General features: G+C 39.6%; 1 protein-coding gene and 1 long non-coding RNA gene across 18 annotated transcripts in view; both read right to left on the bottom strand.

The window, feature by feature from the left end:
- Positions 1-15,199, bottom strand: part of LOC136423066 (peripheral plasma membrane protein CASK-like) — a 184,949-nt gene that overhangs the window by 39,434 nt on the left and 130,316 nt on the right. The gene's annotated exons all lie outside the window — the stretch shown is intronic.
- LOC136423069 (uncharacterized) lies at positions 1,250-6,652 on the bottom strand. Its single transcript, XR_010753711.1, has 2 exons — positions 5,408-6,652; positions 1,250-2,007 (listed from the first exon to the last, which is right to left on the bottom strand). It is a non-coding gene; the product is annotated as an uncharacterized lncRNA (long non-coding RNA).

Here is a 15,199-nt window from a genome sequence, read left to right as displayed (position 1 = left end):
TTGGGGGTGTTTTTTGTCGCTAATGTTGGTTTCCTATATTTTTCCTAGTTTTGGGTTGGGTGTGACCATTTTGACCGGAGGGGTGGTTTTTGCCACTTATGTTAGGTGTAAGAGATGAATGTTATTAGTGTGGTGGTGTTGTGACCTTGCCGTTGGCACAAATGGACACAAGGCCCACTGTACTAAAGGACGAGCAAGGTCCACTGAGCATCATGTTGTTGTGATCTTGTCGAAAAGTAAGGGACGACAAGATCCCCAACGACAGAGGGTTAATATAGATTTGTTATTTAATGTAATGTTGGATTAAAAAGTGTTGGAATTGATAATATTGGGGGGTGATTTTTGTCGCTAATGTTGGTTCCCTATATTTTTCTTAGTTTTGGGTTAGGTGTGACCATTTTGACCGGAGGGGTGGGTTTTGCCACTAATTTTAGGTGTAAGAGATTAATGTTATTAGTGTGGTGGTGTTGTGACCTTGCCGTTGGCACAAATGGACACAAGGCCCACTGTACTAAAGGACGAGTAAGGTCCACTGAGCATCATGTTGTTGTGATCTTGTCGAAAAGTAAGGGACGACAAGATCCCCAACGATAGAGGGTTAATAAAGATTTGTTATTTAATGTGATGTTGGATTAGAAAGTGTTGGAATTGATAATATTGGGGGTGGTTTTTGTCGCTAATGTTGGTTTCCAATATTTTTCCTAGTTTTGGGTTGGGTGTGACCATTTTGACCGGAGGGGTGGTTTTTGCCACTTATGTTAGGTGTAAGAGATGAATGTTATTAGTGTGGTGGTGTTGTGACCTTGCCGTTGGCACAAATGGACACAAGGCCCACTGTACTAAAGGACGAGCAAGGTCCACTGAGCATCATGTTGTTGTGGTCTTGTCGAAAAGTAAGGGACGACAAGATCCCCAACGATAGAGGGTTAATATAGAGTATTATTTAATGTGATGTTAAATTAGAAAGTGTAGGAGACGTGATCTTAAAGAACATGGCAGTTGTGGTCTTGTCAGAAATTTAGGGACGACAGCCACAAAAACCATGAACGATTAGTTTGTTTAATGGTGAGATGGCCAATTAGCTTTTGGAATAAAATTAAGTCAATTTTGAAATGGTAAATACTTAAGACCCTTTCCTTCTTACAATAGAGAATGGCCGATGTATAAATACGGTTTCTTTTAGATGCCGATTTAAAGACGACCACATCAAGGATAAAGAAATGACACAGAGACAAGGATTCCCGCATACTTACCAAGGGAGACGTAAACGTTATAACACTGACTGGTTGTGACTTCATAATGTTGGCTTACTACGATCCTTACTGAATGTCTCTATTGCTCTCTTGACCTTAACTTCCTAGTTCTACAAATCTCTCGTCTCCTGTTTTACTCTGCTCACACAACATTGATTACTTTATCTCTTCGCTGCAGTTCACTTAAACAAATGAATAACCGTCAAAGAATTATAGCACAACAATAGCAGACTAATTCTAAAGTAACCGTTCCAAGTTTGGTAAGGAGTTGCACTGTAACTTCTTGGACGTAAGTGACGGAGTGAAATGTTACTGCAGCTTGCAATTGCATACACATTTGTATTGGGTTTCTACCATTCGTACATCCGGTTTGATTTGAACTGTCGTCGACGAGGTTAATCACCTGTATTTTCTTTCATAACGTTATACATGCAAAATCAGCTTCTAAAAGTTGCACACTAAAATAAACAACAAATAGACAATACGTATTCGTTTGAATCAAATAAAGTGGACAACATGTGCACGCCAGTGTGTGGATTCTCTAAATCGTGTCAGGTAATGTCTGGTTGTAACAGCACAATCATGTAACACGGCTCTGATGCTGGTCCGGCAGTGGAAGGTCTCCGGCGACCTCCCCTGCTGCGGTGAGAGTCTGTGTGGGAAACGGCCAGATTGTTCCAGGCCTGGATTGTTCCTCCCTAGTGCACGTGGATACCGGGTGCCCCGGATGACCTTGTAGTCCGGTATAGGTGACCTGTGCAGGGATCGAGGAAAAAACGTACAGAAACATATCAACCTGAATGCTCTCTTCTTTGGTTCTTGTCATCTCTGAAGACGGTAGACAGCTTCGGTCGATTTAACCTCTTGAATTATTGACTTGAATTAGACTATTCCAAAATCATGATTGGCTTTTCTTTCTCAAAGTAGTTGGCGGTGGCGTGTTAGTCATGTAGTAGCTAGGTCCTACAGCCACAGGGAAACAAAATTTAGAATGTATGTGACACTGATTAGCTGTTTGACATATTTCTTAGTACCTACGAATATGGCGTGTTATACTTACTTCAAGGTTTTCGAGTTCGATTAAAAAAATAGGGCTCGAAATTCGCATTTTAGTACAGGTAAAATTGTACTAATTTTATCTTTAGCTAGGAAAACAACATTTGGAGTTCAATAGGCGTGAAACTAATAATTAAGCAATTTCACAATTTTGGGTCCCTAGGAATTTGACCTCTTATCCTGTAACTAAGGTGAGTGAAGAGTGAACGTGTAGGGCTCAAAATCTGCATGCTAGCACAGGTAAAATTGGAGTTGTGCAGGTAGTTTTGACGGACTTTTTCCTAATTTAGGCCCCCATTCCGTTGAGTTATCTGTGAAATCTTTGGTCGCTCATAAAAGGTTGCTGACATTTGAGATTTTGGGTCGCCGTAGAGATTCCACTTGAGCACGTTTTCCAGGAGTTCGGCACTCTCACGGCGATCTGGTCAATTTTACGTTTTTTAATGGTATTTATTATATCTTCGAATTATTGTTTTATTGATTATAAATCTTTATAAGTATTCATAAATGTTTCTAACAAAAGGAAATACGAGAATACTATGTTTCAGAAGTTGTTCTGATCATTTGCAAACATTTCGAAAGTGACTGTCAAAAGAGATCATTTTTTGAATAGATTTGAAATATAGATAGCCAGATAGGTTTATTTCATATTTCGAAATATTTCGAACTAAAGATATGGGTCATTTGCCCCCCGTAACCGTGTTGTGACTTGGAATGGGGTCCTTATGTCGCCGTGAGAGCGCGGCGAAAGCGCCGTCCAAGTGGAATGGGGGTATAACTAATATTAAGAATTGGACGAATGCGACGTATCCTTTTTTTCTTTTCATTTGTAATTATGTTGAGCCCAACATACTGTTTGGCGCAATATATTGTGTTCGTATGGTTTCTTTCTCCTGTCAAATCTTGTTATCGACTCAGCTCGGTCGTCCCTGCACCAACTGAGCTGAAATTTGGTATACATGTAGAGTGGGTAAATACCCTGGGAGCCTTTTTAATTTTTTTCGATATTGACCTTGAAAGTGATTTTATTGAGGTTTTCCTGACCAAAAACGTACATTTTGGCCTCCTGTGCTCTGGAAATACATCCAAATGACCTGAAATTTGCTATGGTGGTACATTGAACAAATATTTAAAGAATCCCATTCGCACTTTCGGCATACAATACTTCGAAATACGATTTTAGAGGGTGTTTTGGGAAGAAGATCGGTTATTTTCCTCATATGGGGTCACTGACCTATAGGTCACATCTTTATTCATCTGGCCGGGTTGACTAATTCGGTCAGCCAATGAGAGAGTGCAGATTTATCAAGCTCAACCTGATTGGTTGAAATAGTCAATTTAATTAGGGGCACTACTAGTACTCTGACAGGTGCAGACACAACTTCACTACTCCCTGGCTCACATCCTTGTGTTGTACATGTAAGTTATTGTTGTGTCCTACTGAAGTTATGTAAGTGCAATTGAGAAGGTTAAAAACTTTTCTGGTGGTATTTTTCGACACACACAGTGTTTTTCTTATTTTAACACTGCATGGAAACAAAGATTTCTACAAGTTTGCAAGCTTGGACACTATGGTAAAACCTGACATTTCTTCGCTATGTACACGAATTTTCTACCCCTCTGTCACCAAGATTGGACACGAGTGCGCACAATAGTGCACAAAAAGTATCCAACGTTTCCCACCTTAGGAAACATCCCGTGTCGGGACGTTGACATTAACATTAACATTAACAATAGAGAGTTGTGAAGTGCGTGAAAATTTACGTTGAGCAAGGAGGCCCTTGCTTTGAGTAGTTGTTTAAAGTTTTTGGCTAAAAATGACGTAAATCAGTAAGAATTTTCAACCTTCTTGCGTAAACCCCTGTTACATGTCTACACTATCGGGCCGCGGGGAAGTCTTGAATATCGGCGCTGATCGATAGCGCATTAAACAAAATGTGTGGCGTAGCGTTGTACTAGAAAAATAATAGCATATGAATATGGGTGCCTGGAAGAGCCCATCCATGCATAGGGTTTCAAATTGGGAGAGATCCATTCTGACTGGTCAATTCAATTCAATTATTCATCCAAATACCAACATTGCAGACATACAACAAACTTTAGCCTCTATGCCACAGTCGCTTTTTGCGTGGGGAGGGAAATGGGCGAAACATGTTGCATTTGCTCCCGCAAATGTTGCCTTTCTAGTTTTTTATGTTTTTTACACGTGGACAAATGCGACGTATCATTTTTCTACATTTTTAATTTATCTTCAGCTAATTCTACAATTGTTGGGGGTTGAGGTTTTCAAACGTGGACAAAGGAGATGTACTGGAATTAGTTTTGGCATTTTTACGTTTGTCAGGCGTAAAATGTTAATACGTGGATTATACATGCGACGTATAATTTTTTCTTACTACAAAACTAATTCTAAATTAATTTGTCGGGGGGGGGGTGCACATTTTCATACTTGACAAAAAGATGTACTAGAATTGCATTTCTACGTTTTTCGGGCATATGATTTATGGTTTTCATACGTGGACGATGGGACGTACTGTTTTTTTTGTACATTTGTACTTTGTCTTCAGTTAATGCTACATTTGTCGGGGGTGAGATGTACTGGAATTAGTTTTGGAATTTCTACATCTGTCAGGCGTATGATTTTCATACGTGGACGAGTGCGACGTATTATTATTTTCTACATTTGTAGTTTTTCTACTGTTACAGTCTACATTTGTCGGGGATGTAGATTTTTAAATGTGTACAAATAAGTTGTATTGGAATTAGTTCTTATACGTGGACATGCGACATACTAGAATTAGTTCTGGAATTTCAACGTTTGTATGGCACATGATTTTGAAACGTGGATGAATGCGACGTATTTCTAAATTCTAGGCTGCTAAGTTATTGCTCATTTTTCACCAAACCTAAAAAATTTCAATAACACTTTTAACAGCAATTCTGAATATCAAACATACGTCGAGATGGTTTCGAAAATGGCTACTTGCCGAAATCTCTACCTTGCCATGAAAGGTATCTGAAATGACCACAAAAGCGTAACGTTAACATAAAAACTGAAAAGACCTACCTGCACAAAAACAGAAACAGACGCCTCTTACCTCGGTTCTGTACAGATCGGCTCTGGTGTTATTTGTCCTTCCAGTCTCAGAATCTAAATTTCCATAGTCGAGTCCTGTCTGCGGAACGTGTAACAACTTTTCCTGCCTTGCAGATTAATGAACAAACGTCTGGTGTTGCTATTTTCAAACAGTCCATATTCTTCCAGTCTCTTCTGGCCGTGCTTCCCCGTTGTTGTTTCCACTGCTGACATGGAGGTGATACATCCCTTCTTGCTCACCATGTTGTCACAGCTTTCGATTAGAGTTTAGAAATCTCCATATTATCGCTAGAAATGAGTTGTTTTCTAACACAAGAAACGCCCTTTGTTCTCATACGTCTAGACACTGTGGCCACGGTACTAGACTGTGCAGCTGTGTCCTTCTGTCCGCCCACCAGACCAGTACCCTGTAACTGATACTCCCATGGGTGCATCCATGTTGCTGTGCCTGGAGAAGTCATTAACTCGGAAACAGGGCTTAAAATTGATACCCAGTCAAAGTTTCCATCACAATGGCACCATCCCAACTTTGCTAACATGTCATACCATTTGTGGTCTATATCTATATACTATATTGCCTAAAAGACCTAAAATTTGGTCATAACAAGATGTAACATTGACGATGGATTAAGGGCAAGAGTAACGGATTATGGTTAGGGTTATGGATTAATTAAGGTTATGGTGACGGATTAAGGGTAAGGATGACAGATTAAGGGAAAAGGTGACGGATTAGGTTATCGGGTGACAGATTAACGGCTATGGTGACGGATTAAGGGTTATGGCGACGTGACTGATTGAGGGCAACCACTGTGAGGGATCAAGGCTTTCGTGACAAATTAAGGGTTATGGAGACGGATTAAGAGCAAGGATGGATGATGAAGGTCAAGGGCAACGGATTAAGGGCCAGGGTGACGGATTAAGGGAAAGGATGGCGGATTAAGGGAAATGATTACAGATTGAGGGTAAGGATGGCGGATAAGGGGAAATGATTACAGCTTAAGGGAAAGGTAACGGATTAAGGACTAAGTTGACGGATTAAGGGTAAAGATGACGGATTAAGGGAAATGATTACAGATTAAGCGAAAGGGTGACGGGTTAAGGATTGTGGTGACGGATTAAGGGCAAAGGTCGCGGATTAAGGGCTATAATGATGGTTTAAGGGTGATGGTGACGGATTAAGAGCAAAGATGGCTGATGAAGGTCAAGGGCAACGGATTAAGGGCTAGGGTAACGGATTAAGGGATAAAGTGACAGGTTAAGGGTAAGAATGGCGGATTAAAGGAAATTAGTACAGATTATGGCAAAGGGTAACAGATTAAGGGCTAGGTTGATGAATTAAGGGTAAGGATGGCGGATTAAGGGAAATGATTACAGATCAAGGCGAAGGGTAACGGATTAAGGGCTAAGTTGACGAATTAAGGGTAAGGATGGCGGATTAAGGGACATGATTACAAACAAGAGTTCTACGACCTCATACCTTCGTCAAATGATTTTGACCTTTATGACTGACGTATTAGGAGTGTTTTTCATCAATCATCAATCATACCAGTTGACCCTCTTCACCCAAATAACATAAGTTGTCCAAACCTCCTTGTTATGACTATGAGCTTAACAAAGAAGGTTATGCTAACATTTATCATCAATTATGCAAATAAGCTCCCTCCTTATTAGCATAATTTGATTCCATGGTGTTCACATTCACACAACTTCCTAATGCCACAAGTATGAAATTGCCGTCATTTACTAGTATGGAATTATAGTAGTTTCTCATTGATTATGCTAATTAGGCCAACATTTGCATATTTCCTATCTATCAACATTCCTCTCTTCCTTAGTTACAAATGTCACATATTTGAATAGTCATATCATGGAACACAGCAGATTTTTAAAATTGCCTCATTAATCATGTGAGTTAGAATTTGATTTGCATAATTATCATCCAATCATACAAAGCATCACGTAAGCTATCTACATACCAAAAATCATGACCATCCATCAAGACCATCTCGAGTTATAGTTTTTCTCATTAATTATGTCAATGAGGTTCTCATTTGCAAAGCTGATATCTATTAATATTTCTCTCTTCCTCAGTTACATATGTCACATGTTTGAGAGTCCTATCTTTTGATGGATGTATAAACTTTCCTCATTAATCATGCAAATTAGATACTGATTTGCATAATAAGTATCTAATCATGTACTTCAGCACTCAAGCTATGTACTTACAAAAATTTATGACCATCCACCAAGCCCTTCTTGAGTAATTCCCTTTCAAAGTCTGAAGCAAAACCTGCCCCTGCTATAGCCAACCCATACGTCTGCTTGGAGACTACCTTACCAATGCCAACAGCTGGCTGACAGCCAATTTGTGTAACTGACGTTTCCTGCCTCCAATATGACCCCTCAGGACCCTTGCCCCTATCCATGACGCCTTAAATTGGAATAACACAGCCAACACTACACATACTTCAGCATACAATGTAACACATTTTTACACTTTTCTCGTTAATTATGCAAAACACTTCGCCCAAAATCTAATCATCTTGAGATGTCCCACATACACACCGACACACCAACTACGACAACAAACCATCCAGGCGTTCTCGACTTATTCTGTTCACTAACAGACACACAGACAAGCACCATCGAATAACCTTGTCGACGAAACCATTTCGTCGACGAAGGTAATCAAGGCGAAGGGTAACGGATTAAGGACTAAGGCGACGGATTAAGGGTAAGGATGGCGGATTAAGGGAAATTATTACAGATTAAGGGCAAGGATGACGGATTAAAGAGGAATGATAACAGATTAAGTGAAAGAGTGATGGATTAAGGATTGTGGTGACGGATTAAGGGCAAAGGTCGCGGATTAAGGGCTATGGTGACGGTTTAAGGGTGATGGTGACGGATTAAGGGGAAGGATGGCTGATGAAGGTCAAGGGCAACGGATTAAGGGCTAGGGTGACGGATTAAGGGATAAAGTGACAGATTAAGGGTAAGGATGGCGGATTAAGGGAAATGAGTACAGATTATGGGAAAAATTAACGGATTAAGGACTAAGGTGACGAATTAAGGATAAGAATGGCGGATTAAGGGAAATGAGTACAGATTAAGGCAAAGGGTAACGGAGTAAGGACTAAGGCGACGGATTAAGGGTAAGAATGGCGGATTAAGGGAAATAATTACAGATTAAGGGAAAGGGTAAAGGACTAAGGTGACGAATTAAGGGTAAGAATGGCGGATTAAGGGAAATGAGTACAGATTAAGGCAAAGGATAACGGAGTAAAGACTAAGGCGACGGATTAAGGGTAAGAATGGCGGATTAAGGGAAATAATTACAGATCAAGGGAAAGGGTAAAGGACTAAGGTGACGAATTAAGGGTAAGAATGGCGGATTAAGGGAAATGAGTACAGATTAAGGCAAAGGGTTGCGGAGTAAAGACTAAGGCGACGGATTAAGGGTAAGAATGGCGGATTAATGGAAATGAGTACAGATTAAGGGAAAGGGTAACGGATTAAGGACTAAGGTGACGGATTAAGGGTAATGATGGCGGATTAAGGGAAATGAGTACAGATTAAGGGAAAGGGTAACGGATTAAGGACTAAGGTGACGGATTAAGGGTAATGATGGCGGATTAAGGGAAATGATTACAGATTGAGTGTAAGGATGGCGGATTAAGGGAAATGAGTACAGATTAAGGCAAAGGGTAACGGATTAAGGACTAAGGTGACGGATTAAGGGTAATGATGGCGGATTAAGGGAAATGATTACAGATTGAGTATAAGGATGGCGGATTAAGGGAAATGAGTACAGATTAAGGGAAAGGGTGACGGATTAAGGACTAAGGCGACGGATTAAGGGTAATGATGGCGGATTAGGGGAAATGAGTACAGATTAAGGGAAAGGGTGACGGATTAAGGACTAAGGTGACGGATTAAGGGTAAGGATGGCGGATTAAGGGAAATGATTACAGATTAAGGGCAAGGATGACGGATTAAGAGGAACGATCACAGATTAAGTAAAAGGGCGACGGATTAAGGATTGTGGTGACGGATTAAGGGCAAAGGTCGCGGAGTAAGGGCTATGGTGACGGTTTAAGGATGATGGTGAGAGATTAAGAGCTATGATGACGGGATAAGGACAACGCTGAGGGATTAAAGGCTTTCGTGACAGATATAAGGGGCAAGGGTGACAGACTTGGGTCTCTGCTGACATATTAATGTTTATGATAACGGATTAAGGGCAATAGTGACGGATTCACTTCACAAATCACCATGCAGCGCAGATGACAGCTTCTTCAAATAATGTACATCTTTGTCTAAGCTTCCTGCACACCATAGTGCATGGTAATATATCGTTACTGTATTCTGCAATCCTGTTTGAAAGATTTCTTAACAAAAACACCCCTGCAGTTCCGTGGCAAGCTGCTAAGGGACCGAAACTTACCCCACTTCTTTCTTACGTGAAATTCAAAAGTGGGGTAATTATGCAAAAGGTTTTAGTGAAAATGTTCTTTTCAACTGAAGGTACCACAGGAAAAGTACATTCTCCCAAGGGGGTGGGTTTTACAAAAATATTCCATTTCAGAACAGTCAGTTTTTAAGATTTTGCAGGGGATAGAGATGAAGTGAAATATGACGTATTTTAACTATTTACTTTACAACTGTTACCTTTCTAGTTATGTTCATTTCCCCCACATTAGTTACACTGAAACGCAAACCTGTTCATATTTGCTGAACAAGCTAATATTTATCTCTAGTTTTAATCTTTCCTTTATATGTTATCAACAACGAAACCTGTAACAGTGGGGGAAAATAAGATTTGTTACAATAAATGTATGCCCCTTTCATCAATTTTACAGGAAAAATTGTGAAGTTCCCGGTGCATTGTATAAGCCATTCAGACAGAACTGCACAGATCTACAAGCATAATAACAGGCGGATGCCTCTGGTCGTTGACCTTGAAATGCTGATAGCCAAATCTTTTACTTAGAAGTGCGTGATTGTGTACAGCGAAGTGTTACAATCTACAGCCATCTTGTCGCTGTTGACTACTGCTTGGGGTTGAGGGGGCTTTAGTTCTTTCCTGGAGAAAATTTGCAATGGATCTGATAAATGTAGACAAAGGCAGAGATTCAGGCCCATGGGAGGGAGATTGAGCTGAAGGCTGATTCCAGATGACTGTGTAGTACTTGTGTGAGACCTGTATATCCCCCACTGGCCTTGTTATTACCTGTACTTCAATATTTTCATAATCTTCTAAAAGCCTTGCTTAGAATTCTTGCACAATGGGGCCATTCTGGATGAATATGGAGCTATTCAGGAAACAATGTCTCAATCATCGAAAGAGTAAGACGAATATTCATCTACCTTTAAAAGCTCGGAGCCTCCTTAGCGTGGCCATTTGATTGATATACAAATATTTGTTCTATTTACTGCACTGAAGGGTACTAAAACCAAGTAGTTAATGGCGTAACCTATCCAACGCTAGCTTATGTGCGGTTCACAACTAATTTATCAAATCAGTCACTTTTTGGGAAAGACTTATTCACAGATCAAAGGCTTATTGGTACAGGATAAAAACATTCTACAAAGTTTCTTCTCTATAATGCGTTCATGTAGTAGTGGGTGAATTTATCATAAAATCAAGGGCAACCCTTCAAAAGAGATTTACCATTTCGACTCCTTTAAGGAAACTGTTGATTCTTCCACTTGTTGCCATGTTCCTAATAGAATTACCAATAAACCCTCCTGTCACTGGAATGTATGACGCACTGGACAGCTTCCGACGAGCCTTTGATTTTAGAAGACTTGGTGTCATCTTCTTTGACGAGGATTGATGACCCTACGCCTTGTTACCATGTGTGATCGATAACCACACTTCGCTGTGGAGTTGTGTCAGATAGAGTCCCTTTGGCATCTAACATTGTCTTTCAAGCTTCCATATACAGACCTGACAAACTGTTTATAAGGATGTGCAGAGCATTACTAAGATATTATCAGCCTCCTTGTTTAAAGGAGGGGCATTCATTATAGAGGGGTTAAGGTTACAAATGTCTTTTTTTCTTCTTCTTCTTTCATCACAGAAGACCTGGCAACTAGTTTTCTCCACCCTTCTCGGTTTTCTGTTTTTCTTGGTGTGTTTTTTTAGTGTCATGCCTATCCATTCTCTGATATCATCCTCAAATCTTTTCCAATGTCTACCTCTCTTTCTTCCTCCATAATAGTTTCAGATAGTCCTGGTGGCCGTGACACGTGACCGTACCATTTAGACTTTCTTTTCTCTAGGAGGTCTTCGTATAGACCAATGTTTTGTCTGGCTCTATTCCATACTCCAGTTTTTTTAATACATGTAGTTGCAGACAATTGTAAATAAGTCCAAGCTGTCTAAGCAGATTTTTCCATTACTACTTCAAACAGTCTCAACAACAATCAGGTTTTCAGTACCATGGCTTACACAACTTGTGTTCTTTTCCATTGTGTCCTCCCATTGTTACCTAACAATAGGAATGACAGGTTGTTTTATGTTATCTTCTTCCTTCCCTTTTCAATATTTTTCCTGTCTTATTTTTTTTTCAATATCTAAATAACACAGAAAAATTTGTATTCCTTATGGAACTAGACAGACCATGTATTATAGGCTCCATATGTTCATACATCTACAACTGTATTAAGAAGCAAGAACGAATTGAACATGCACATAACAGTATCAGTCTTCAGATGTAGTAGAATATCACGTTTTTAACATCCCTGTAATTATTCCACTGCTTTATCACCATGACCTGTACTTAGCTTGTAGGAGCAGAAATGTACAATAAATGTCTTTCATTCTTATTCACAGGCAACATTTTGGAAAGTATGAATGAATGAATGAATGAATGGCTTATTCATGTAAAACTTTGCAGCTCTGTGGCTGAATTACGTTTTACTCACATCAGTTTAAAAATAACGCAACTATAGCAATACAGATCAATTTCACACGAAACGGCACATATTCGGTAGAATTAAAATAACAGAACAACTACTACAGACGTCACACAGTGTATAGTTGGTTTAAACAGTCTGGTTCGCGTTACAGACGCAATTCGGTTTGCGTTAAAGATGCAACATGTCATTTCTTATTAAAAGTAGAAGTACTACAGTAACAATGCATGTGATTATATTATCTCCACCATCACAATTGTTATGGGATTCCTACTGGGTTAAAGACACAATTCCTGCTGCTATATAAATGTAATTGTGAAGTAAAAGAAGATGTGAACTGACGTTCCTAACACCGGCTGGAGAGATAATATTGATGCTCCACCACCTGAGCAGCTCCTATCACGCTCATAACACCAGCGGCATTTCAGCTGTGAAATAATTGAATTTTTTACAGCTCTACGCAGAGCACTGTCTTGGGGATTAGAACGGAATAGGTAATGTAGGATGGTATTACCACACTACATCTATTAGATGGCACACTGACAGTTGATGTGAGTGCGTGTGTGTGATCTATTTTATTGCTTTTACAATCACATGTAATGCGATTCATTTGATATTCTGACTTTATGTAATGTCTTCAGTTGACATATTTCTGTTTGGAAGATAATAGTGATCCTGTAGAATAAAACAATTTCTTGTCCTCTTACGTCAAAAATAATTACTCAAGCAACTGGATAAGATTTTGAAACAGTCAGACGTTTCAGACAGCATCCACTGTCTTTCGTCAGTGACTAACGATAGGACTGAGAACACCAGGTTTTATACCAAAACTCTGAATAGATATGTTAATGAGGTTAAGACAATTTAGGATGTCTTGAAGTAGTCTTTAAAAAGTAGTCTTGAAGTAGTCTTTAAAAAGACTACTGCCCTCTTATCTTTTCCTGGAAGAGGAAATACATGTTGTTACATAAGAGTTTTGAGCCTTTTTCTTGGAACCGTTGTAAGATATAGAGTACCCACCGGTGTCCGAAATGTCTCACTGATTTTCACATGACGTCAAAAATGTTGTGTAAAGGGGCTTTTGTGAGCCTACTAGTTTCCACTTGCATTATAGTATTTCTTTGAAGCTAAATCAAGGTCTTTATTTTGCTTCGAAATGCTTGTTCGCTTTGCCGCTTTTCCCTTTGTTCTAGGTGGATGAACGATGCATTGCAATGCATCAAATCTTAGTTTTTTTTATGATTTAAAATCATAGAAAACTGAATACAGTGACTTGTGAAATTTAGGGCAGAATTAGAGAGCAAACTTAAGTTTCTCAGGCCCAAATATAGTAAGTAAGGATGGTCAAAGCAATGTGATATTAGGTGCATGACTGAATTTACTTTTCTCACACATGCATGAATTTTTGTATCATGTTTGACTGATAAAGCACATAAAAATACAACGTCCAACCATTCAATTAGTGCCCAATTTGAAGTTGGAGTGAAGACAGCTTTGTTGGCCAGACTGTCTGACTCTCGCAGGGTTCTTCTGAGAAAAGCTCTCACAAACTGTTATAAGAAAGTCACTTAAGACGGCAATGTTTTCATTACTCTTCACATAAACATCCTGAGGGGAAGAGGTTTTCAATTTTAAACAAGTTTAGGTCAAGGAGTGTCATGCTATTTGGGACTGGGAATCGTACTGTTGAATGCTAATTGTATGCTATAAATTTGATGAATCACACATTTTTTTTCCATCAAATCAAAATCATCAAAAAACAAACTTGTGAAATTCAGTGCTGAAGTCAGTAGTGCTTTCCGAATTTCACAAAAAATTGGCTATTAGTTCCTGAACTTTATTTTTTTTATTTCTGTTTGTATTATGTCTTATTTTGTATCATTTTGTGAAATGCAATTTTAAAAAACCCTACTTGTGATATCAAGCCCCGTTTACACTTATGCATACAGTCAAACCTGCCCAAGGCGACCACCCGGCGGACCGAGCAAAAACGGTCGCGATGGACAGGTGGTCGCCATGAAGAGGATTCCACTCACATGTTTCCAGGTCGAGGTTTTCAAATACAGTACGTAAATGATGGAAAATTATGTGAATTTAGACAGCATGACCCTCACCAGGTTCAATTCTCATCGACAGAAAGATCCTACAAAAATTACATTTTCCGTTATCGATGTAATAATTGTATACCGCTACCTCGTGTACAAATTTTCGTCATAATTTTGACTACAAAACGATGGTTGCCTCGATGATCTCGCAGCGCCCTCCCGCATTCACACGTTACATTGAATAGTACACACACACACGCACATCATCGAAGTTTTAAGGCCTAAGACAGATCCCTAGAAAACGCCTGCTGGTCCCAGCCTTTTTTGGGTCGCCGACCGCTGGATGAAAGGGTCCAAAAAATTTTCGATCTGACAACTAAGATGAAAACGGAACGAGTTAACGGTGTGATTTCGTCGCGCCGCGCCGCGAAGCTCTGTGCCACCGCATCGAAGGGTAAGTCAGTGCAGCAGAACGCACAGCGTCCAATAAAGGTTTGTGAGATTCATGGAAATAAAAAGAAAATAAGAATTTTGATTTTCACCAATAACTAGAGTATTCGTAAATGTTCATATACAAAATCATCGTGTTTTAGAAAGGTCAGCGGTACGCCAAATCCGGGCCGCCCGAAATCCAAGATGGCGTCGGGACCAAGGAACAACATTTCTCTCCTGATGTTTTGCCCGCCGCGAAGTCATTTTCCGGCGGAATTTAGCAAGACACAGACACATTTTTGTTGAAAATACAAGAAATAGATAGTAATTTCTGTGAAATCTGACTTTTTGACGCCATGCACTACGTATTCGTTTTCAAAATTGAGTTTAAA

This window comes from Branchiostoma lanceolatum, chromosome 17 (assembly GCF_035083965.1).
Source record: "Branchiostoma lanceolatum isolate klBraLanc5 chromosome 17, klBraLanc5.hap2, whole genome shotgun sequence".
Taxonomy (NCBI): domain Eukaryota; kingdom Metazoa; phylum Chordata; class Leptocardii; order Amphioxiformes; family Branchiostomatidae; genus Branchiostoma; species Branchiostoma lanceolatum.
The sequence above is the reverse complement of the archived record's forward strand: the minus strand, read 5'-3'. Positions and strand labels throughout refer to the sequence as shown.